General features: G+C 45.1%; 1 long non-coding RNA gene across 1 annotated transcript in view; it reads left to right on the forward strand.

Moving 5' to 3' along the window:
* Positions 1-18,375: 18,375 nt before the first annotated feature.
* The window catches only part of LOC129386394 (uncharacterized), a 61,155-nt gene continuing 54,175 nt past the window's right edge, over positions 18,376-25,355 (forward strand). Inside the window, exon 1 of the long non-coding RNA XR_008613786.1 lies at positions 18,376-18,895. This is a non-coding gene — a long non-coding RNA (uncharacterized lncRNA). The remainder of the gene's footprint in view (positions 18,896-25,355) is intronic.

The following is a 25,355-nucleotide window of genomic DNA, read 5'->3' on the forward strand; positions in this document are numbered from 1 at the left end:
CAATTAACACGAATGTTGACCACATTTCGCTTAATGATATTTTTACACAATTTTGTGCGCGCTGTGACAAGTGGCAAATGAAAACAGTCACTTTATGAAAACAGTCACTTTGCCTTTCAGTAACCGCACTTTTATTTGTTTGTTTAATTATTTGTTTATAGGCTCTTCCCTCAAACGGGTGTCCGAATACGATTACCTTGGCCTCATCTTCACACCTAACAGGTCATGGTCAAGGCACATTGAATACATATGCAATAAAACACACACGCACGTCACCACCTTGTTACACTAGGTCTACAACGTTTGACTCAGTGGCGTAATCGGGAATGCCTTCAATTGTTGCATTATCTCATTAACACCTCACGTTACTCATTAATGAACAACTATCTGTCTCCTGCTAAACTGAAACCTACTAGGAATAGCCACAAACATAACCTTGCACCATTTCAACCGCGTACTAAACTATTTGTTTAGAGCTTTTCTCTTCGTGCAGTTGCAAAAATGGAACTGACTACCATGTCAAACTAGGCCTTTGCCTTTAGCGGAATTGTCGTATACGTTGAATTGGTTCATGCTGTGTTTTTTTATTATCTGTTGTATGTTTGATTGGGAAACAATCATGATTTCTACGGTGTTGAAGTTGATTTGTGCAGAAAAATGCTTTGATGCTATATTCAATGTACAAACCCACTCTTGCGATAGCCCAACTGGGGCTGCAGTATGTATAAATAAAATTAAAAAATGGTAGGAGACCGTAATCTTTGACTTAGGTGTCTCTTAGTGGCACTCGCACCTCGGCGTTGGTGTTCTTTAGGTTAACTTTAGGCGAACGCAACGCACGAACCAAACTCAGAGGCAACTGTTTTCCATTAATTTGACGGTTAAATATCATGCCACCTTCCTGTGTGTTACGTCATTAGTGATGCCATTTTCTACTGCTGTGTTTCCAGGAATTTCGCCGAAGTCGTGCTCACGTGGCGGGTCTCTAAAGTCTACGATTCTGTGATTTGGGGTGCGGTAATCAGTGATTTCTAATTAATTCTAATCATTCCACACACTTCAGTAACTCAACTTGTAGCTAAACTTATGCTCTGATATCATATCTATAACAAAACTCAAATTCTGTGCCGCACTATTGTTTTTTCTATATTTTTCTGATTTATTTCAAATTTCGTCCCCAGTCGTCTCAGAAGGTGAACCGGAAGTTATGCGCAAGAAACAAGACTCACTCGAGGATCGTGCCACTATTAAATATGGGCGGATGAGGAAACGAGCGAGCGGAGGAGTTCGCACAGGGAGCAGATTTAGTCGCCCGCCGTTCTCCGTGGCCCCCTTCCGTTAATGCCCGATCGACGAAAGATATCGACGCTGACAACGCTGTAACCTGCAGCTCCGGCCGCATCGAAAAGCTTGCTCTGCTGGCCCGTCTGCCCAAACGCCATGCTCCACTCTTTCCTGGCATTCCACGCCGCGAAATCGTAGTACTCCGCCAAGTGCACGCCGGTACGGCAGTCACGGCTGCATTCAGAGCCCTATACCATGACAAGTCGCGGGACCCAGCCTGTGGCACCTGCGTCACGAATGGGCGAGCCACAACAGGCCGTCTGCTATGAACGTGTCTCAGTCTATCTCGTTCGCATTGCAAAAAAAAAAGAAAGAAAGTTCTCTTTCTGGGCTGCAGAGCTAACTCGTTGCGCTGAAGATCGGATCCATCCCAGGGGAACTGTCCATTACTTAAATGACATTGCGCGACAAAAAAAAAAAACGACACGGACTTGAGAGAAGACGACACACCTAGCGCAAACTTTCAACTAAGTTTATTGTGCCACTGCTTCGATTTTATACATATACACTGCCTCCCATGTATAAAATCGAAGCAGTGGCACGACAAACTTAGTTGAATGTTTGCGCTAGGTGTGTCGTCTTCTCTCACGTCCGTGTCGTTTTTTTTGTCGCGCAATGTCATTTAAGTAATGATTTACCAACTTACCCGGAATGCTGTTCTCAGGAACTGTCCAACGAAAAACCATATACGTCGGCTTGCTCCTTTACCTGTTGACGGGCAAGGCAATCCGCCTAATCCTAGCAACTCAGCGGAGGCACCACATAGGTTGCTTTATTTACTTACTTATTTATTTATTTATTTATTTATTTATTAAAACTAACCTTTCTTGGTGAATTATCCCGGATCTTTCTGACTGTGGCTGCTGGCTGGGGCGGTATAGTGCTTCTTTCTGTCTTGCCAAATAAATTGCACGCAATGTAGCACTGCCCTGCGCGAAATAACTCTGTGGGATAAATGAGTGATGCCTAAATATCTTCTTTGCAACAAATATACGCCGTCAAGAGCACAATTCCTTCGTTCAAGCAACACTTTCTAACTTTCTAGCGTGCCAATGCCAAATACGTTTCAGATGACCACCACGTGTTGATGATTACAATAATGTTCGTACTGTGGTACATAACAACAACGGGTGATTCGTGAAGATGCGGGCGGTAAACTTGAGAGAGATCAGAGACGCGAAGAAATGCCAGGGAATGTATTATACCCCTGTCAGACGGGAAGATTTAATGTCATTCGAATCGAATGCCATTTGATGCATCGATGCCATTCGGTCTCTTGCGGAGCTATACAGTAAGATATAATGGGATTCGCAAATGACGGCACTGACGATCTGGACCAAATTTTTTGAAATTAAACGCATTTAAGAACTTTTGCGAGTACCTTTAAAACGGACAAAAACATATTGAGGCCAATTATTCACAACTAAAAGCACTTCGATCAAGACATACAATATGGCCGACTGCCGCCACAGGCTCCTGATGCAAAGAGTAATAGCGCTTCAGCACAGGCCGTGGTGAAAATATCGTGGGGGCAAAAACGGTTATGCCTTTTTATAAGTCTAAAGAAATATCTTCTGACTTTGCTAATGCAGGCATTATTTTTTCGCGTTGCGTGTCTCTGTTGCCTATCTTGGGTCAAGGGTATACATTAGGTTCGAAATCGAATGCGAATGAGTTCCCCTCTCATTCGATGGCAAATATCATTCCATTCGAATGACATTAAGTTTTCCCGTGTGTAAATCCCGATTAGTGAGATTTTATGCGAATGCCATTCGATTCGAATGATATTAAATCTTCCCGTGTGACAGGGATATTAGTCTCCATACTGCGTACCACGGGTGCGCTAGAGCACATATGCGCGCGAGCACATATGCGCGCGCCGTGTTCCTACACGCCGGAGGCGCAGGAATGAAGTCGGTACTATTATAGTTTTTCATTACACCTTTACGAAATGTTGGCTTGACTTATATTGTAATATGTGCGTTGGATCCACATAACGTTTTACGTATCGATATATTTTTCTTTGTTGTCTTATTACGCGCATTCTTATTCTCTCGTTTTTTTTCTTCTCTCTTCTAGGTTGTCCTTTTTGTACTATAAGCTCTACTGTGATGCTATTTTCTCTGACCAATAAAGTTCAAAGCAGGAACATACAATTGTATATTCCCCCCCCCCCCCCCCCATCCCTGCCTTCCATTAGTTTTACCTTGAATTCATATTGCCATCACAGAGAAAACTAAAAAAGTACGTGAAGCTTCACGCACACCTCAATATCTATATAGAGGGATGTTTATGGCGTCGAACTTATAATTAGAAGAAAATTCAATATATAAGAACCCAAGGGGCAGCGTTTTAAATATCACTGTCAGAATAACGAGGCCATTTAGAGAAATTAGAGGTCATGCTTTACGAAGAGTTCCTACACTATAGTTACTCGCAACAACAAGCAGCGTACCTGCGCCTATTAGGTAGCATAATAAGGTTAGCGATAGACGCTGCCATGCTGATCACTAAAAAAAACAAAAACAAAAAACAAAAAAACGTGGTATAACTTGCAATTCAGCGCCACTGTTGTTTATCTTTGCTGTCTCCTTCGTGTTTGGTAGTACAGTGAGTACAAACATTTGTAATGTTTATTTGCTGCAAACACCAGGAAAAAACAACACATTCGAGGTAATATTCCGTAAGATTGCTCTTGGCTGGTTTGCTTTGGGATCTATAATAAAAAAAAAGTAAACAAAGACGCGGACATCCCTGAACCTGAAGTTTCCCTTTACCACATATATCACAGGGAAGCCATGCGACAGATTTAAAATCTTGTTTCCTCAAGCAAGTGAAGGGAGTGAACATTGTGGTAAGGGCACGTAAATGTAAACAGAGCGAGAGAAACCAACAACCGATTCCACAAAGCTGGCATGTTTTCGTTTGCATTCAATTTTCCTGCAGTACAAACTTTGTGCCCTGTTGGGCACGGATGCAAAGTACAACCGAAACTAAGGCCGGAAGGACGAGCGAATAGCGGGACCAGATCGCTGCGAGCGCAGCGCGAGTTGTTGACAGCTCATTAGCGGGAAAGCCGGAAGACGCGAGCCACGCAAACACGTGACCGTCAGCACTCATTTCGGGAAACGCGCGCGTCGGCCAAGCGGTTGTGACGTCTTTTTTTTTCCGATTTCGCTTCCTCTAGCTCAAACCTCGAAAACAAGCGAGTCGGCCACCCGCATCCACACTCTAGCCGTCCCGACAACACAGAACGCGAAGCAGAAACAACAACTTGAAAATAGCGAAGCAGGGTGCGGTAAAGTTGGTAGGAATTTGGAGTGACAGGAACGCCGTCTTATCCTTGGTTCATTCCCGCCGTTTCTAACTCTTGCGTGGACTGTCTGATATGGGCGTTCACTGGCAGCGAGATCCGCTGAAAGCCCGCTCTCCTCGAGCGAGGGAGACGCGCAGTGAAATTGAGTCGTGTGATAGTCGTGAAGTGGAGAAGACGAGAGACCTTCTTTTTCTGCTGTCCGAAGTGGAGATTACACGTGAGTGCACTTAATCCTGTCCTCTGCCCGAAGAAACTGCTGGAACCTCAAGCAACTTAATTAGCCATGCGATGACACGAGGATGCCGGAAGGGAACTGCGGGTTTAAGACAGGCTAGAAACGGAGAAAGAAATGGGAACTTAGTGCCTAATGCTAAATAAAATTAATAATAGTAAATAAATAAATAAATAAATAGGCAACTAAATACATAAATAAATGAAGCAAGCGAAAGACAAAGGTGTTTGAGAGTCACTATACCAGCATAGGCGGAAGCGTTCTTGTTAGGCACGTCGCCCTGTTTTCACGCGTGGACGCATGCTCGGTCTCAGTATTTCTGGTTCACGTCACGGTACATTTCCCGTAAAGACCACGTGAAAATGGCGGATATGCGGACACTCGCGAAAATTTTGGCCCAAGAAGCATATTTGGCTGGAAATTTCCAGTTTACTTGGCATAAAGTCGTTCTTTACCTCTTTTCACTTTATGGGTATACCAAATTCTGCAATAATTCTAAAGCGTTATTGACATGTTTTGCTTGGGTTGGATTAAAAAGATTATTTCAATTAGATCGCTTGTCAACTTAACCCGTCGAACATTTCGGGCGCCATGATGGAGGGTGCCCTTTCCATGGTCTTGTCCTTCCTTTGGCGCCATCTTTTGTGTTTATTCGTGCACAGTCTTCGAACTCGTCTTTGCCAATGTGACGGTTACTTTGTTTCTTCAGAAAGTTGAAGTATTAGAGCGAGGGCAGCCTGTTAAATGGTATACACGTAACTTTCTTTAGTAGCTTAGCGCAGGCGAATATTAACGACGCACGTTGACAGGCATTTACGTAAATGGAAGGGATGCCTAATTAACCTCCTCGGAACTGCCGCTTTCTCCTATCTGCATCTTTGTTTTGTTTTCCGTCGTTTTTGCTCTCATGTCGCACTGATGTGAAACTACCTAAATGAAGCGATCAACGACATAAGAAAAGCAAGATAAGAAAGTGCAAAACTAAATCACCGTGACTTGAAAATCCACTACCAGGAGTTCAAACTCAGAAATGAGAGCCGTCTTCTTCGAGATGCGAGATTTCCGCGCGCGCTTCTCCGAATATTTACTCCAACTGCTGTAGCGGCGCAATACTGCGCAAGACTTACTCTGCTCAATAGTGCATGTCTGCCGATGCTACACTGGAAACTAATAACTCAACTGGAGAGCAATGTTTGGTTTTTGCCACGCTTATTACAGAACCTTAATACCAGCAACGAGGTGAAATAACTTAAATGAAGGCAATGGTAAGAAGCCAAAGGTAGCATATAGGATAAGGAACGAAGAAGCGATGTCTCTCTACGTGTCTACCACTAGAAAGCGTCACCGTCCTCATCAAACGACGGCACGAATTAAAGTTGACATTGGGAAAAGAAAAGATTGTTCTCGAAGGCGGATTGCTCCCGCGTGGTTCTTAATGTTTACCAAAACTTATATCAAAACAAACAGTGCAAGACTTATTGTGTATAATAACGGGGCAGCTATAGCGTGAGCGCTTCGCATTATGAGTGAAACGATACTGTTTTTGTTTTTGTAGCGTAGCTCGTAATACTTAATAGTCCGTTCTTGTGGCGAGAGACGGCGGCGTCGGGGTAACCGAGTGAACGAGCGCCGCGAAGAATGAAAGCAAACATGGAGCGCAGTGCGAGATGAAAGAGAGACGATAGTGAAGAGAGCAGGAGGAAAACGCAGGAGGAGGGTGCAGTGGTACCACGAGACGGAAAGCGTAAGAGGACGAAGGAGAGATGGCCTCCGCATGCGCTGAGTTGCCGGCGGCCATGGCATCCGCAGCCACTTGGGCGACCTGATCTGCGTTTCCGAGGGGGGGCAGGGTGCACGAGGTGGGGAGGGATGGGCTCTTCCGCGACGTCTGCTGCTGAGGTCAGTTTGCGGTACCAGCGTGTTTGACGTGGATCACCGCTCCTCCAAGGGGCGATGGTGAGCGGCTTCAAGTAATCCTTGATGTGAGTGTTGTCGCCGCTATGTGTGTTGGGTGTTGTCGCCTCTCACACTGGTCGCACAACTTGCCTGCGACGAAAGGCAACCAGTAGGTAAGCTCTCCCGAGTAACGAAATACCTAATAAAGAAACGACAAAGAAAGAAAGTGTCCAACTCATGAGATATCGGATGCGCGGAACTTAATTAAAATTAATTAAATTGTGGGGTTTCACGTGCCGAAACCACGATTTGATTATGATAGACGCTGTAGTGGGGGGACTCTGGACATTGGGACCACTTGGGGTTCCTTAAATTGCACCTAAATCTAAGTACACGGGTGTTTTCGCATTTCACCCCCATCGAAGTGCGGCCTCCATGGCCGGGACTAAGCAAGCACGGCGGGTAATTCGCGGAACTGCAAAAACTGATCAACAAGGTGAAAATAAGGGATATTCGAAATTATAATGGGATAAAGACTGAGGAAGCATTAAGAATGGATGCAGCATCAAATCAGTGAAAAGGACGCGGCTTAGGACAAGCCATGATGTATGCACTGAAAGATAAGCAGGGTAATATCGTCAGCAATTTCAAAGATATAGTAAATGTCGCGGAATAATTCTAAACTGACCTGTACAGTACCCAGAGCAGTCAGAATACTTCCATTGAAAGTAGTATGAACAGGCTAAAGAGGCTCCATCTATACCTAGCAATTTAGAGGGGCCTTGCAAGACACGAAACAGGGAAAAGCGGCAGGAGAACATGGAATACCAGTCAATTTAATCAAACATGGACTAGACATCATGCTTGAGATACCGATGGGCCTTTATACTAAAGGTATCACGACGTCAAGGCTCCCAAAGACCGGGAAGAATGCCAACATCACAGTAATCCCCAAAAAGGGAGACGTTAAATAATTGAATAAATATAGGCCCATTAGCTTACTTCCAGTATTGTATTAAGTATGCACCAAGATAATTTCCAATAGCACAAGATCAACACTGTAGTTAAGCCAACCAAGGGAACAGTAAGGCTTCAAGAAGGCATACTCTACAATGGATCACATCCCTGTCATCAATCAAGTAATCGAGAAATCCGCAGAGTACAATTAGCCTCATTGTATAGCTTTCATAGATTAGGAAAATGCATTTAATTCAGTAGAGCTCTCAGCAGTCATGGCGGCATTACGTAATCAAGGAGTGCAGGAGGCTTACTTTAATATCTTCGAAAATATTTACATAGGTACCGGAGCTACCTAGAAATACACCTAAAAGAGAGGGGTCATACAAGGAGACACAATCACTCCGAAGCTATCCGCTGCATGCTTGGAAGAAATATTCAAGTTAAGAAATTGGGAAGGCTTAGGAGTAAAGATCAACGGTGAATGTTTCAGCAGTCTTTGGTTTGCAGATGACATTGTCCTGTTCAGCAACACTGGGGTCGAATTACAACAAATGATTGAGGACCTTAACTAAGAAAGAGCAAGACGGTGGTGGAAGATTAATATACAGAAGACAAAGATAATGATCAATAGCCTTGCAAGGAAGCAAGAGTTCAGGGTCGCTAGCCAGCCTCTAGCGTCTGTGAAGGAGTACGTTTACCTAGGTCAATTACTCACAGGGGAGTATGATCTCGAGAAGGAATTTTCCAAAAGATTAAAACTGGCTTGGAGCGCATATGGCAGAAATTGTCAGATCCTGACTTCACGCTTACCATATTCATTGAAAAGAAAGGTGCAAAATTAGTGGATTTCACCAGTTCTAACAAATGGATAGATACTTGGAGACTGACAAAGAAGCTCGAGAGCAAGTTCAGGTCCTTGCAAAGAGCGATCGAACGAAGAATGTTAGGTTTAACGTTAAAAGACAGGAAGAGAATGGCGTGGATCAGAGAGCAAACGGGGATAGCCGATATTGTGATTGACATTAGGAGAAAGAAAATGCAGCTGGGCAGGCCACGTAATGTGTAGTTTAGAGAATCAGTGGATCATTAAGTATACAGAATGGGCGCCAATAGAAGGGAAGCGCAGTCGAGGACGGCAGAAGACTAGGTAGGGTGATGGATGGATGGATGGATGGATGTATTAATGGATGGATGAATAACTTTCTTGAGGTCCGTCCGCGTGCGCGATTAGTGTGCAGCGGGCCGTACCCACCTCGGGACAGAGAGGCCATGCCCCTCCGCCGCGTCGCGGGTCCAATGGACAGCCCAGAGCTGTGTCCCACTCTTCCTTGGTGGCCCTGGCCCCCGGCGCCAGGCGGCAACCCCAGAGCATGTGAGCAAGGCTAGCTATATCCTGGCAGTAGCGACACGCATTGTGAGGGTGCGCGTCCGGAAAGATTTTGTGTAGGAAGGGCGGGCGTGGGTAGGTTCCCGTGTGAAGCACGTGACTTTTTGTACTTTATTGAGTGCTTTGTACGGTAGCGGCATGGTTCTCTTGAGTAACTTATAATGTTGGGTGAGATCGTTGTAAGTGACGAGCGTGTCGCACTCGCTCTCCCATCCTACCGAGAGGGAGTCCGGGCTCGCACGGTGAGTTAGGTCTCGTGCGGCCTCGTGTGCCGTCTCGCTGAGGTTAGGGAGCGGCCCCTCCAATGGTCCTATGTGTGCCGGGAACCAATTGGTGTAGTGTGGGGTGAGGTGATGAGTACCAAGTATTCTGCCGATGGTTGGGGCTATGCTCCCTGTTCCGAAGGACAGAATTGCCCTCTTGGAGTCGCAGTATATCAAGCTTTTGTCGTCTTCCATGAGTGCAAGGCTGATGGCCGCCTGCTCGGCCACCTCAGGGCTATCAGTGCGGACCGTGCACGCGTTGATGACCGTGCGATCTTTGTTGACCACCGCTGCTACATAGGCTCGTCTGCCAGGATATTTGGCTGCATTCATAAAGCAGCATGCTTTCCCGGAGGCGGCTGCCTATCGGAGAAGTGCTTTGGCTCGAGCCAGTCATCTGTCGATGTTGTGCTAGGGGTTCATATTCCTGGGCAGAGGGGCTGCCCTGATCTTTTTCCTCTGGTCGGGTGCTAGCCCGTGGCTGTTTTACTAGATCTCCCGGTGCGCGATGCCGATTTCTTGTAGGATCCACCTGCCCGCAGGTGTGCCGGACAGCCTGGTGATCTGTGCCCCTTCCTGCGCCTCCGCAATCTCGCTCAGCGTGTTGTACATGCCTAATCCGTCTAGTACCTCCATGCTCGTGTGCATGGGCAGACCCATGGCTCTCTTGGCGACCCTACGCAGGAGCGTGTCAAGCTTGTCTCTCTCCACTTTCGACCAATTGTGCATGGCCACGATGTACACGAAGTGACTGATTATGAAGGCCTGTGCCAGTCAAAGCAGGTTGTCCTCCTTGAGCCCGTGATGCCGGTTGGCCACATGTCTCAGTAGGCGTGTGGAGTTTTCCGCCTTCGTGGTGAGCTTAGCGACTGCGATGGTGTTCGAGCCGTTTGTCTCTATTGTCATGCCCAACATGTTGATGTGACTGACCACCGGAATCGTGTTGCTTTCAGCGGTGTACAGGCGGACGCATGGGTCGAAGCCTGTGTCCCATCCTTTCGGTTTGGGACCTCGTCTCTTGGGTCTACATAGCAGCAGCTCAGACTTGCTCGGCGAGCACCGTAGGCCTGTTGCTTTGAGGTACTCCTCAGTGGTTCGGATCGCATGTTGTAAAGTGTGCTCGATTTGTCCTTTACTCCCCTTTGCCACCCACATGGTCACGTCATCTACATAGATGGTATGTTGGAGGTTCTCGATCCGAGTCAGTTGCCTGGACAGTGCTATCATAGCCAGGTTGGAGAGGGTAGGGGATGTCACCGAGCCCTGCGGGGTACCGCTGTCGCCCAGTACGACTGGCTCCGACTGCAAAGACACGACTTGTAGCGAGTCCTGCTTTCCCCTCAGGAAGTCATGGATGAATTCATGGAGACGTTGACCAAGTCCGAGTGTTGAGATTTGTCGTAGAATGAAGGAGTGCCGTATGTTATCAAAGGCGTTTTCTAGGTCTAGGCCTAGGATGTCCTTGACGCCTCTTCTTTTGTTCTCTAGTATCTGGCTTTTGACCAGCTTCATGGCGTCTTGCGTCGCGAGCCCCCGAAGAAAGCCAATGTTGTTGTGAGGATATATCCCGTTCTCTTCCAGGTAAGGCATCATACGGTTAAGCACCGCATGCTTCCTGGTCTTACCTACGCACGACGTAAGCGAGATTGGGCGCAGATTGTCTATGCTGAGAGGTTTGCCCGGTTTTGGTATTAAGACCGTTTGGCCGTCTTCCATTCTATGGGAACTCTGCCTGAACGCCACGTCTCATTAACTATCGCAGTGAGCTGTTTCGCGCCGCTCTCGTCCAGATTGTGGAGGGCCTTCTTGGTGGTATTATCCGGCCCCGGTGTGGATCGGCTGTTGAGACCTCTGAGCACTTGTATAATCTCTTCCGCGGTGAAGTCGGCTTCAAGCTCCGCGTTAGATCAACCCAAGGGTGATGAAATTCTGAAATTCGCAGGTGCTAGTTGGTATCAGATGGTGCAGGACAGGGGTAATTGGAGATCGCAGGGAGAGGTCATCGTCCTGCAGTGGACATAAAATAGGATGATGATGATTATGATGATGATGATGATGACCGCAATGCCCGTCTTAAGAAAAACAATTTATGAGAAGTGTTACATGGTATGAAATCAACATGTTTATTCCAGCTGAGATTGTTATTGGGCCAGCGGCCTATATATTTATATGATGTTACGTCTGTAAGTGTCCCACCAATGATTAGGGAATCAATCGGTAAGGTATCCCTTTTGTAAGTGATGGTGATTACTACAGTTATTTTCATAATTCATAGACATTTGCCATGGTCCTGTCAGATAATGTAGCATGTAGCAATGTTAGTCACAGATATGAGTTCTCTTATCTGATGCTTTTGATTGTGAAAAAAAAATAGTTATGTTGACTTGTCAGCTGCCAGTGGGCGCTCTGTGCATGCACATGTATCCTCTATCATCTTCTCTGTATCCGTTGCACTCATGTTTGCACTTCTATAAGAATGCTTATGTGCGAATAGCCAAAGCTGGAAGAATAATTGTGCCGAAAATAGGCAATGCAAATGTTGCCGCTAAACACACCGCTTGTAGAAACACGTGACACCACATTCTCTCTCAGCTAGCCTGTCGTCGCGTTTGTTGATATTTGGTGGCTTCTACCACGCATGCTCTTCAGGGCCCACCTTGAATTTGGAACTCTTGTTAAGGTTTCTTTGTTTGTTTGATACAGCCTCTTCCTTGCTTTATATTTCTCAGTGGCAGGCCTGGAGCAAACAGTGCCTAGCCATGTGCTGCGTCAAATAGGCAATGCTGCTGCGCGTGGTGCTGAGCGCTCTTTCGCCGCCATCGCCACCTTCCCGAGGTTGGGACTTGAAGGCTCTCGCTTTCGTGTTTCGCTCCAGTTCAAAGATTTAGGCAGCGCGCTTTCTCTCCAATGCCCGCCTTCACCAGGCTCCCGATGTTTTCCATCGCCCCCTACGCGTAATGCAGCACTTCGTGTCATCCTTCGTCACTTCTGCTTTTGACTACGATTACAACCATCTGCACATTATCTCCCCATGTGTAAACTTTCTTCCTCTAGATTTCACAAATTGTGCACAATATGTTCTTCCCTCTCCCAAAATATCACCTATGTTGGAGTACTTAGAAAATGTTTCTTATGCCTTCTAGCAAAATACCTTGACGCTTTGTTTTTCTGAAGTTGTAGAGTGAAGTTGTAAAAATTGGAGAGATCTGAATCAGGGACCCCGAGCACCTCTTTAGAAAAAAAGACTGAGCTCGGCTCTTTTGTATATGTTTCTCCTGTGGTAGAGATAAGTTTACCCAGCATTCTTTCGTCAATGATTTGTTTGTTAGTTTCTTTTCGTACATCAGTCAAATTTCACATGAAGCTTATCTAACCTATGTCACGTTAGGAATATACACTGAAGTCGGCGCTGAGAAATGATGTGCTTTGTGATGTCTGAAGAAGTTGTTTGGCTCCGGCGAGCGTCTGAGGTTCGGCGTAGTCAAACAGGAAAGACGAAAGCGTTTATTTTTAACGACCTAGTGCCACAAAGTGCGCATGGAAAATTAAGATCTCGGACGTAAAATACCCGTTTCGACGGAAGCTGCTGTGTGGTGTGTTGAGATTTTAAAGGCTGCGTCACGCGTAGAATTAGGTAGTTTGCTTTCATTTTATACAATGTCTATACTTCATAGATTTTGTCGCCTAAGATTTCCATGTGGTGAAACCACCAAAGCGTAACGTGTAAGTACCGTGGTGCCTTCCGAGTGCATTGTAGTAGAGACTTGTTTTTATGCAAATCCCCGTGGCTAAGCCACATACGTTATGATAGAACCTGTTCGGGACATGTGCTGGCCGCAGCATGGTCTCCTAATAAACAAAATACGAAGAATATGAACGTGTGAGCAAGGTAGACGACCCAGCCTAAAAAAGTGCTGTGTCGCTCCGTTGTTTTTCTAAAAACAGTTTTATTTTGTAGAAACCTTCCTCAACACTCCAGCGACCTTAAACGATTTTGTAAGGCTTACTTGCTCTTAGCCCATCGTAGTCAAAAGAAAATGTTAGAGCGCTGGGTCATAGCTACGGTCATTTGCGTATACCTCTTGAGCTACGCTGAAATGGCACATGCAACATACAGAAACTTTGAAAATAGTTGCGGAAGCGTATTTATTTTCATACAACTACTTCTAGCAGTCATGGTTATTGAAATGGACAACAAATATGGCTTTGCTTTTTCCACTGAGAGCACACAGTGATTCTGACATGTTCTGTGTTTTGAGTTAACGCAAGAACTATGTCACCCAGAGAGGGACCACCTCGCATATAGCGAATTAAAATATAAGTGATGGCACTGACAAAAGCATAAGATGAAGATGAGCATCCCTTCTCCCTCCGTCTCCCCCTTTTCCCCCAACGTTCAGGACAGTAAACAACTGGGTAGCCTTGAACGAGTACTATAGAGAAAGTTCAAGCTTTATATCTGTGGGTATAGCCTTGACGAAATTCCCAACTCGCAAGCGCTTTGTTCACTCTAGCCCACATGGGCACCACTTTTTGACCCAGTGAAAGGCTTTGCTTCCAAAAACAGACAAGGGACTTGTTTAGCGAAAGAAAAGCCTCACTTTCACTAGTCTTCTGTATCCTGAAGAATTCATTCGGTATTTTGTTTGCGTAGTTCCTGCGCACTTCGTACTTTCTTTTCACTTGCTTCATACTTCTGAGCTATTTGCTGTCTCATGAGCTTTAAGGTTCACCTCACGTGTGCACGCATCGACTTTAGTCTGTGCTCAATGGCCCAGAACAAAGGCCTTGGCAGAATGACCTAATCTCCAGCAGCATCTGCTTCCGCTAGCGCACCCGCTGAACACCTATTCGGCTGTGCCGCATTTCTTGCCACTCGCGCACTTTCCCGCGTTGGCGGGAAGCCACGGAATGTTTTCCAGATGTAGCGCCACCACGGAAAGGTCCATTTGGCACGGAACAGTATAGTTTGAGCTCAGAATATCAATTTCTCTTTGTCGCAAAGCCGCACTTCTTTCTTGTGCCCCTATTTACTTCTCGCTACCTAATGCCCGGAATCGTAATTTTGTACTTATTTCTGGAGCTACACGAAAAAAAAAAAAAATTCTGCAGATCGGTTCAGGTGTGAGTAAGCTCTTTTATTTATATAGAAAGCGAACAGCGACTTGTAAATTACTTCATCCGTCATGTTGCTGGTTTATGATTACCTTGTGCACCATGGCCTGGAGCGATGAGTCGCAAGGTCTGTGCACGGCTTATTTATCATCAGTGAGGAAGGCGAGGGCATCGCTCGAGACCTTAGGGCGATGTGTTCTGATGCATACAAAAGAGGCGCCTGTGATCAGTTTGGAATGCGGTAAAAGTAAGAAACAGCTATTTAGCTGTAAAAATGGGCAGACTCGACGTCACAAAAAATTTAAGCTTTTGCCAGTTAGTACACGATACCAAGTTGCTTACTATGCAAAGAGACGGGGGCGTAACGCGTGCTTAATGTATAGAAACCTAACCGAATGTTGCGTACACTACGCTTACGAAAGAGGTGTGAGCATGTGAACAGGTGATGCACTTAGTAACATGTGACAAGAAATGTTCAGTTAACTTTGCAAATAGAAGCCTTAAAATGTGATTTTAGAACGTTTACACGAAAAGAAAGAGTCACAGAAACACAAGAAATAAGCCAAATAAGACTGAAATAATATAAGAGCGAACCATGGGCACAAGTAACGTAAACACATATAATTATCAAGAAATGACATTTACTTGAGGCCGTTTGCTTATAGGAACAAAACAAAATATTGCACCTTGTTGCATCTTACTTAATAAAGGTGCGGTTTCCTTTTCGCAAGTAACAGAAACATGGCGCACAGACACAAACGCTGAATTGAAGGCGCGCACAAAACTACACTTATAAGGGGCTCATTGAACAAGCTGTCATGAGGAGTCCATACAAGTATAAGTTTGTGGTTTATAAGAGCCGTGCATAAATCAGCTAGTTCACACTTCTCGTTACTGAAACCCACCATTATGGTAAGTGCTCTAGGGGGCACATAAACATGGAAATTGTGAATCGCCAATTATGGGGTTTTAGTTTCAGCGCACGTACACAACATGCAACAAATCAAGGAGAGCTCACTTCCTCTGGACATTTAATTCTGTGCAGCTCGCTATAGCACAGCAACATCGAAATGGGAGAGGAAGTTTCGCCATCTCCAGAAGTCTCTTACGTAGCCAAGAAAAAAAAAGGGATAACTCAAAAGCAGCCTCTACAAGCGACAGTCTAAGCTTTTGAAGTAAATGCTATTTCCATCAAAATATTACCTAGTAGGGTTCCGCGTGTGCGCCGCCACTCTTCAGTGCACCGCAAGATAATGTTCAATGCATATGGCAGTCTTTCCTCAGCTTGCTCAGAAAATCAGTAGCTAAGCAAGTTGAAGCGAGCTAAGAGAAGTAAGCCAGCAAAGGCAATAATAATTTTGCGCTCTTTGCCGACTTTTCGAACGGGTGAAACAAAAGGGACAGGCATCTCGAGTGAACCAATGCTGCGCAATGTGTCGTTTGGGCGACCTCTACTCGTGGGTTTCTTTCACTCTAAGCTAGAACGGCCGAGTAAACTTATGTTCTGAACGTCAAAGGGATCCGCTACAGAACCATTCTATAGCGGATCTCTTTGATGTTCAAATAAATAGAAAAGAGCATTAAAAGACTCAATGTTGGCCGAAATCCGGCCGTCTTAAAATAAGCACTTTGAGGCGAACAGCCAGAGAGTCAGAAGATAGTAGGGCTTTCGACGACGCCAACAGAAGAGAGTAAACCACCCAAACGTGCAAGTAAATGGGGATAGATAAGAGAGACTCGGTCATATTGGCGCTTTTACCCACCGTGGAGAGAGTGGTAGAAGTAAGATATTTTTTATTGCGGTTCATAAACACCTCTATGTCCTGAGTCGCGGCTTTGGTAGTTATTTCTCCCCGAAAGTTTAAACTTCAAGCATTATCTGAGATCTTTGTGCCACCAACGAGCAAGAGTATAATATACTATGTTGGAGAAGCAAGTGTTCCTTCGAAGATTTCAATGAAGGATGCGGCTCTGTTATGCTAGACAGAGAAACATAGGGCTGTTACTTTCGAAGACCTAAACCTTGGTGATTGTGTGACAGCATGTCACAAAACCTTTAATGTCTACTGTTAGCCCGGTCCAGAACACTTAGAATAAAGAAGCAGTGCAGAATTTTCTGCCTCAACGCTTCCTTTTTTACTTGGAGTAATTTAGAGGTAATTTGAAGGTTTGTAATACTAAAGTCACTAGAGCAGCCTAACTCTCAAGTTCATGCTGTCTTGTGGAAATGCAATAGCAAGAAATCCTTTTGCTCTCGAATATTATTGAATATTTCTGCACGTCATTATGATTGCGCGTAAACAGTAGCGATGGTTTGGAGGTTCCACTCAAGTAATATGCGAGAAAATCTTACGTAAAAGGAAGAAACGCCATGCACACTAATGTTGGCTTGTATTAGGAGAGCTTGTCGCTTTGTGAAAGCACGCTTCGGGTAAAATAAACCGATATACGGAAGGCAGGAAGAACTTGCTGTGGAATGCGCGAAAGAAAGACTTACTCCGATCATCAGCCGAAGGCACGCAGCGCATGCAGGCCATGTAAGAAGACAGTCATGGAGACCGGATTGAAGTCTCAATACATGCGCAGAATACACGATCCAAATGTACACGTATTTTTATAGCGCAGCTCTTAGACGTACGTTCTTACTGGGAGCGTTGGCGTCGTGCCTCCTAACTGACCGAACGAGCGCAGCGATAGATACAAGCGAACATGGAGCGCAGCGGGCGATCAAAGACGGCGACAGCGAATATATTGCGAGGAGGAAAGCCTAGGAGGAGGGCGCAGGCGAACCATGAGGCTGAAAGCGGAGCAGGAGGGTATGGCGAAGGCGTGAGAAGAAAAGCGTAGTGCCGTGCAAGACGGACTATGGCGGCGATTGCTACGAGATGGCGCCAGAGTAGCGCTCGCTCGCGTTCACTCCGTTCGCGGGGGGCGCGCGCATCGAGGCACTCTACGCGTCGTCTGTTCACGAAAGCGCTGCATGAGCGGAGGTCAGTCTGCGGCGGCTGCTGTGAATCGCGCCCACGCGTTAGCCACGTGGTGCTTCTCGTGATTTGCCAATTAGCGAAGCAGATTGTCCGCGCCAGCCAATATATCGCGAAATAAAAGCACGTAAAGATATGTGCTGAATATTCGAGTTAGCGGTATCGTAATGGTCGGTGAATTTTTTTCTCTTTGAGCAGCCTCGATTTAGCGCCAGCCGGATGACCCTTCCTAAATATTTCCCCAAATCTCGTTCTAATCGAACAGTTATATATATACGCTTTCTTTCAGCACAATGCGTTGGCGGGCTAGTTGGTGCGAATCCATGAATACTTTGTTTAGCGCAAAACGACAGAGACAAGAAAGACGACAGGACAAGGCGCCTTGTCCTGTCGTCTTTCTTGTCTCTGTCGTTTTGCGCTAAACAAAGTATTCATGGATACGCTTTCTTTATTTTACCAAAATGCATTTATACGGTTTGAGTAGCAAGATTTACTACTTTACAGCACTTTTAAAGGTGAGTATGAGAACCCTGCATTTCAGCCATCCCACAAAAAAAAATAGTTACCTGTTCTCATTATTGTTTTGCGCCTGTGATTCTTTTATTCATGATGCTGAAGTAGCAACGGTCTTCCCTTTGTTCTATCTACTGAACGCTTCGTCACATCGTACCGCACGTCACCCAACAGCCGCAACACTTTTGAACTCTTTGCAAGGTTTGGGTTTCTGTGCGTCTATTGGTGCTGTTGGCTCCACCTTGCTTCTTTAGAAGCTGTGTCAGTGGCCGCGGCAGCCTACTTCGTGTTGAAAATAAGGTACCTACTGCATAGATGTCAAAAACTTCACTAAAACGTTTAAAAGCAATGGCTTTTCTGCCGAGTTACGGTCACTTTTACGGATAGATTTGGGTAGAGAAGTGTGCACTGGTTCCTGAATTGCATCTGGTGCTTGTGTTACTGGTAGTATCGGCTACCCCCGGAAGGCGAATGCTAGTTGCGGTTTGAAGGAACATGCGCGCTCCAAGCGGCTACCGGATATCCTAACTTATTTTTTTTTCTCTTTTTGTGAAATTTAAATCCGGCGGTGAAGCGCAGGAAGTGGTTGTCCTCGTGCGTTCGTCGAGCTTACCTCCGCTCACCCTTGCCACTCGCTCAGCGATATGAAAAGTCGGGTTGCAATTGGTCATCTGCTTCGGTTGTCGTCCGAAGTATGAACATGGGGAAGATAAGACAGAGAAACTCGATCAGGCCTGCAACGAACGGAAGACGCAGGAGCCAGGTCAACCAAGCATTAGACGAAGATGGCTAAAGCGGGCATCACATGTGTTTCGCGGCTCTGTACTGTTCTAACACCGGGAATTCCAGTTCAGCGAAATTGTTCAGGTTTCCTAATGACAGCTGGTAAGCACAACTATTTCACTTTATTTTCTGAGCAGGTATTGATAGTGCATGAGGAAACCAGTTCTGTGCAAGCCTCAATGGATTGACATAGGAGGAGTGTTGCTCGACCCGTTCGTCATGACGGCAGCCCATCTACATGCTGTCGGTGAAATACTTGTACTGAAGGGCTTGAGTGCGTGTCTATTGGGCTATACATTTTGTGCACTCTTTAGTCCGTCGACACATACGGCCAAGGTCAAAGCTAAAATAAAAAAGAAAGACAGCCGTGATATTTATCAAATTTCAAGAGCAATGACGGCAAAAGGATGCACGCACGTAATTTATTCTTCTGATTTTATGTACCGATACTAAGATATCGGAGTGAAGAAGGTTGAAGCCCTCTATTTTATCTGAATTTTGGAGCGTATAGACGGTACCATGCGTTCGGTTACCTTGCATTAGGCATAGCATCGGTGTGGGCAAGTTTTTGAGCACCTGTATTATGGACGAGGCGCAATGTTATTTGTTTTGCCGGCAAAAATGTATTCATTAATACCAGTAATACAAGTGTAGAGTATTTTGTGCTAGTTAAGTGCGAACTGGTAACCACCCTTGCGATCAAGAGTGCTATTAAGTGCTTTTTTTTGTGAGTTGTCGGTTTCTTGCGTATTGCTGTTGTGTCAAAACAGAGTCCTAATGCTTGCCGTACTTTTCTGTATATATGAAAATGACGCAAAGTATGACGACAGGCCGATTATAGGCGCTTGCAAGCGCGATAAAGATATGCTCTCTAATTTGGCACGTAGTTTAAATAATGAGAGCAATTATGGGCTACGTCTTGTTCATGGAGATGCATCTAGCTAATTTAAAATTCTGTGGGTTCTTACTTCTCATGCTGTAAATGAAATACATGTATTGCACTCTACTTTCTTTCCGTAAGCCACAAAATGTGTCGCCGTCATACCATACATGATATTCAAGTTCCGTGTTACCAGCCCGTGATGGTTAATATTCGCATTGGTTTGAATCTCCCGGAATTTGTGTTCGCTCATTATGTACAATTTTCACGTGCGTATGAAAATTGTTGCTGTAGATTGACGTTTCGCACTGCGAGGTGTCTGTTTCCAGTACGGAATGTGTGAATAAAAACAAAAACGTTCAACTCTTACTTGTGATGAGTTTTGGCTAACTGAGAAACGGCCATTAACCATTGATGCTGCTAGGAAGTTATTTTTATTTTGCTACCCCCCCCCCCCCCTCCTATATATGTGGACTAGTTGAACTGCAGCCCTAAAGTTAACCATAAGTTAGGAATTTCGAAGTAACTACTTTCACGAAATGACGAAATGTAATATTGCCTGCGAATATTGGTAGTTAACGATGGTTTGCTATATAAATGTTTTTCATTAAAGTTGCTTAGCACTGCTGTGTACGAGCGCTATCCCATGCCTTAAGAAATGAATAGAAGCTTCGAATGTAAACGCGGACGAAAAAAAGCCCTTCGTAAACACGGCACACTTCAGCGGTTTCTGCTCCGCGATTCGGCCAATGTCGCTGCGCGGCCAGCGCGCCAACCTCACTAACCGGCCCCGGAGCTTTGCTCGCGACATAAGGAGGCGCGCTTCCTACCCGCTTTCCTCGCTCGCGTGCGCGAGTTTGAGCAGCGATCGCCGGCTCACCCTGGAACCGTTTCACTCGCACTTACAGCAGATGGCGCGCGGCGACAATTTTATCGCCCTTGGCCTTTATACGGAACCTCACGGCGACGTTGACGGCAGCGGCGACTACGGAAATGCGCCTGCAGTGTACATACAATTGCTTTTTAATAAACAATCGGTCGTGCGAGCATCTTCTTAGTCATCCGTGATGAAAGTGGGATAAGTAAATTTTTAATAATAATAAAACAATTGCTATGAATTTTTATTTCTCTTATTTGAATTTTCCACTTTGATAACTCATTCAACGAGAAGTGCTCCAATCATGGAAAATGGGAAACATTGTGAAGGTATTCGTTACGTGTTGCAGTGGTAATTCTGTGCGGTCAGCATACGCTCCTGTTGCTGTATCCAAATACCGAGTTGGAGTATATGTTGGTTACCCTTGACACGTGAAAAATCACACACCGGCGTCCGTAAGTGGCAGATCCAGTAACATTCAGTAAGGGAGGACGAGTGATCTCTTTCCGTGACGTCTAGGACTACACTGGTCAGTGCATTGCCGAGATTGCGGGCGCAAGTCAAATTAGCAGAGCGCAGTAGCTCTTTCAAAATTGAGAACACTCATAGGACATAGGATCATCGAGCCTTCGCTTTTGAAAGGCACGTGAGAAGGCTGCATTAGCCATCTGTCATTTATATTGTCTGAAAAGGAGCACGCTTATTTACGCTCCCTCTTTTACAGAAGAACATGAATTGTGCTTTTGTCTACCTCTATTTCCTTTATATGCTTTGTAACTTTGCAACCGAGATGGTGACAGGACATTCTCGCTGTATACACACAAGGCTTCTTCGGTTTATTTTAATAAACAAACTTATAAGTCTACGCACGTCTGTCTCATTCTTACATTATGTCCCGTCTTGTCGCGCAGTTAGTATAAATATTTGCTCAGATCTGTTCTGCCGTCTGACTGCAAAGTTAAGAAGGCGGTTCCCTAGCCCTTGTCAAGTGACGCTCATGGCCCTCTTAATTAGTGACCTATATCCCTTGCAAGTATACGAAGTAAACTTCCTTAACATGTGAAGCACTCTAGTTTCGTTTCTTGAGTCACATTTATTCTTTTTCTGTGGGCCAGCACAGCTTTAGGGAGAATTTTTTGTGCGAGACTCACTTCATATGCCTTACTAATGAACTCTTAGCTTCAGATAACATGCTATTGATTCACTCCATTTTCTTTGACGTTGGACAGCATTTGACACTGTGCCATATCTTGCTCTTAATTAATATGTCCAGGTCCAATACTTACCCTAACATTTGGGACAAGGTTCATTGTTTTCTGTCAAGTTCTTTTCAATGCGTATGTACTAACGCTTTTGACACTTGTTCTGTTGGTTTAACGCCTTGTGTCATCGAGAGCTCTGTTTCAACAACTTTATTATTTTTAATTTGTGCTACTTACTCATTCACTGGCAATAATTACCAATAATGGTTTTTGCTGCCGAGTGTCTTTGGTATCATGGAATCAAAAATACACCTGATCTATCACGGCTACAGTCTGATATTGACAAACTTGCTTCATGGCGTAACACTTGGTGAAATAAATCAAGTAACAAAGACGAATTTCATTTCAGCACTGTTGTCTCCACACCGTTCCTTGCTTTTCTATAAGTACTTGACTGGTGTCAAAGTGTTTACTATCACACCTGAACACTAAATGTTCCGCAGAAATATAACGAGTGCGCAATGTGTGCTGGAAAATTTAGCGTAACCTTCTTTCCCCTTACGCTACCTACCTCTCACCAATGTGTTATGAAAAGAATGAGACATAGCAGTCCGAGCTCATCTTGCTGACACTACATCTTTACTGAACACTTTCGATGTTTCTTTTTTTAATCTAGTTGAAATGGTGGTACGCAAACAATGTGCGTATAGTATGAAACACGTAAAGGAGCAATGTACGCAACTACAGTGCGAGGAGAGCTCAACATACTGTTGTCTGAAGGTGCGTTCTCCCTGTTTTAGCAGTTCGCCGAACACGATGAGACAACGCTAGATTTAAATGTACAACCACATTAAATACATGGCTATGTGCGTTTCTGTATGCGGTAAACTCACTGATGAACAGCATGAAGTCCACCTGACCTGTGTGGGATTTGTTGGCACGTACTGCTTCAATCAACACTGATAATTAACAATGTACGCTTGCTTGCTTAAAGTGCTTTTTACTATTTGAAGCCTCTAGGTCACCTGGCGACATAATGAAGATATCTGTGGTAATATTATAGTACCATACACACGAATCCCGCCCCGACAGCGGCAACAAAGTGCCCAAAGCCACCAAGGGTGCAACGCGGCCAGCCCCACCAAACGCAACCGCAGCAGCCATTTTGTTCACTATATAAAAATGATCGTATTAGTTTTGATTTTGCCAGCGCCATCTCTTGGTGGTATACTCACCGCTACTCTACACCACCGCTACTCTTATTTCCGTTGCACTGTGGAAGGCACAGCTTCCCTTCTCAAAGTATTGCAGTAGTTCTGTGGTCACACCTTCTATACCAACCCAGTGATCCGAGTTGTATTATAGTATGGGACATTATGTATGTGTTCGAGGTCGTGACACCAAGAATGGTCGTGGCATCTTCATTATTCAAGCTTTCTCATACAACTCTCGCTACTCTGTCGCTCTCACGCCATCGTCGTTTCATCAATGTTGTCACTTCTCTAACGTCATGCAATTCTCGTCATGTCTTCGTAATCATATCACCTTCCTCGCTGCATCTGTGTGAAGCTTTCTTCGTCATTGTATTGAACCACACCGTCCTCATTCAATTGTGATTATTCGTAGAAGAGTCTGTTGCTGGGCCTGTTGGTACATACATTTAGAAACAATGGAACCCAGCCTCTGAGATGCAAACACCAGGAGAGAAGTATATAGAAACACGCTGGCACTAGCAACAAGTTTAATGAAAACAACCACGCAGAAGTTCGCAGGGCAGCCAGAGCACGTATGTGTCGTACATACCACGTGACCATCAAAATATGTGGTTACTAGATGCCATTTTGGATTTGTTGATGGTCACGTGGAATGCACGACGCATGCGCCCTCTGGCTGCCCTGCGAACTTCTGTGTGGTTGTTTTCATTAAACTTGATGCTAGTGCCAGCGTGTGTCTGTCTACTTCTCTTCTGGTGTTTGCGTCTCAAAGGCTGGGTTCCGTCGTTTCTAAATGTGATTATTCCTCCTTTGTCAGGCCGTCATCTTCCGATAGTCGCTATCAGGCCTCCATTGTCAGACGGTCATCTTAATGCCATCGTCGTCCCACCATGCGCATCTTACAGGCTTCGTAATAATCATCGTCAAGCCATTGTCATGATACACTCGTCGTCATTCTATTGCCCTCATGCCTTTGCCATACCATCGTCGTCACACCATGGCTGTCATACAGTCGTGGTCATGCATTCGTTGTCATTCCATTGTCGGGGTGGTGTCATGTTCATTTAGTTGTCATCTTTATGCACTCGTCGTCATGCCAGCTTCATCGATACATCGAAATGATTCCTTGTTCGTCATTTCATTGTAATCAAGCTCTCGTCAATAAATTGTTATTGTACCACCGTTATAATGCGATTGTCGTCTTTGCGTCGTCGTCACGCACACGCCATCATGGATCTGTTGTACTGTCGTCGTCATGCCGTCTTGGTTGCGTCATCGTCGTCATTCCCGTTCTTGATCCGGTTGTCGTGATAACGGTTGTCACGCTACCGTCGTCATACAGTTCTCATCTCGTTGTCATCATGTCGTCACTGTCACATTGTCGTGGTTACGCTATCGTCATAACTTACGAATCGATGCTTTACTGTCGACATGCCGCCGTCGTTATACGCCTTTTTCTTTCCATTGATATCATTTTTTCTTTGTTATTCCGTCGTCATTGTGCTAATAGTGCTAAATAAACGTCATTTTAGGAACATGCTCTGTAGCTGCATTGATAGATTGCGATTCGTCTTACCATTGGCAGTCATCGAGAGATGAGTTCTGGCCTTGTTTTTTGATTAAGTGCTGCCAAATAATGTCCTCCCTTTACCCACGACTCACAAGCTGCACAATTATTCTCGTTGAAGCAGTAACTATAAAAAAAGCTCTGTCGTGCATTTTGTTGAAATCTTCTTCAATACTAGTTCCACTGTTTAATCACCCTGCCGACACGCACTTTGTTCCCATTTAGGAATTAGGAGTAAATGTTTAAACATTTTATGTGGATTGAATAACCTTTGCACCTGCTGCCCAATTCCACACTGCAAATTGGAGTGCACCATATTGTGCGAGCGAGAGCATGATGGTCGCCACTAATGCTCGCAAGCTAATGACGAAAACTGAACTGCCATATTGCGCTGAAATGATTAGTCTAAAATCATCATCATACACAATAAAACATTACGTTACTTTAAACTGCTTCCTCTTGCTAATAGGGTGTACGAACATGCACACTGTAAGTCCTGCAGCCTCTGGACTACCCTTAATTTCCCCCTTCGTAACTTATTTGCCCTCATTTATTTGAGAGTACGCTGCTCTCCGTTAAGGCCGCAATCAAGGAAGGAAGGCGCTCGGATTTCGGCCCTCATTCCTGTTCGCAACGTATAAGATTACCTTCGTAGAATAGCCGGCCTGAAGCAATTAAGGGGAGGACCAATTGCAGTCCACAGTGGAGGTCCTCGTGTGGTCATCATATGGAAACCCATCTAGCGGCAGTAGTCATTACCACAGTTACAACCTCGGCAACCGCGGGTGTGTACTGCATGGGCGTAGCCTTTTCGTCCACCGC

The sequence above is a fragment of the Dermacentor andersoni genome, chromosome 4, assembly GCF_023375885.2.
Source record: "Dermacentor andersoni chromosome 4, qqDerAnde1_hic_scaffold, whole genome shotgun sequence".
In the NCBI taxonomy this organism is placed as follows: domain Eukaryota; kingdom Metazoa; phylum Arthropoda; class Arachnida; order Ixodida; family Ixodidae; genus Dermacentor; species Dermacentor andersoni.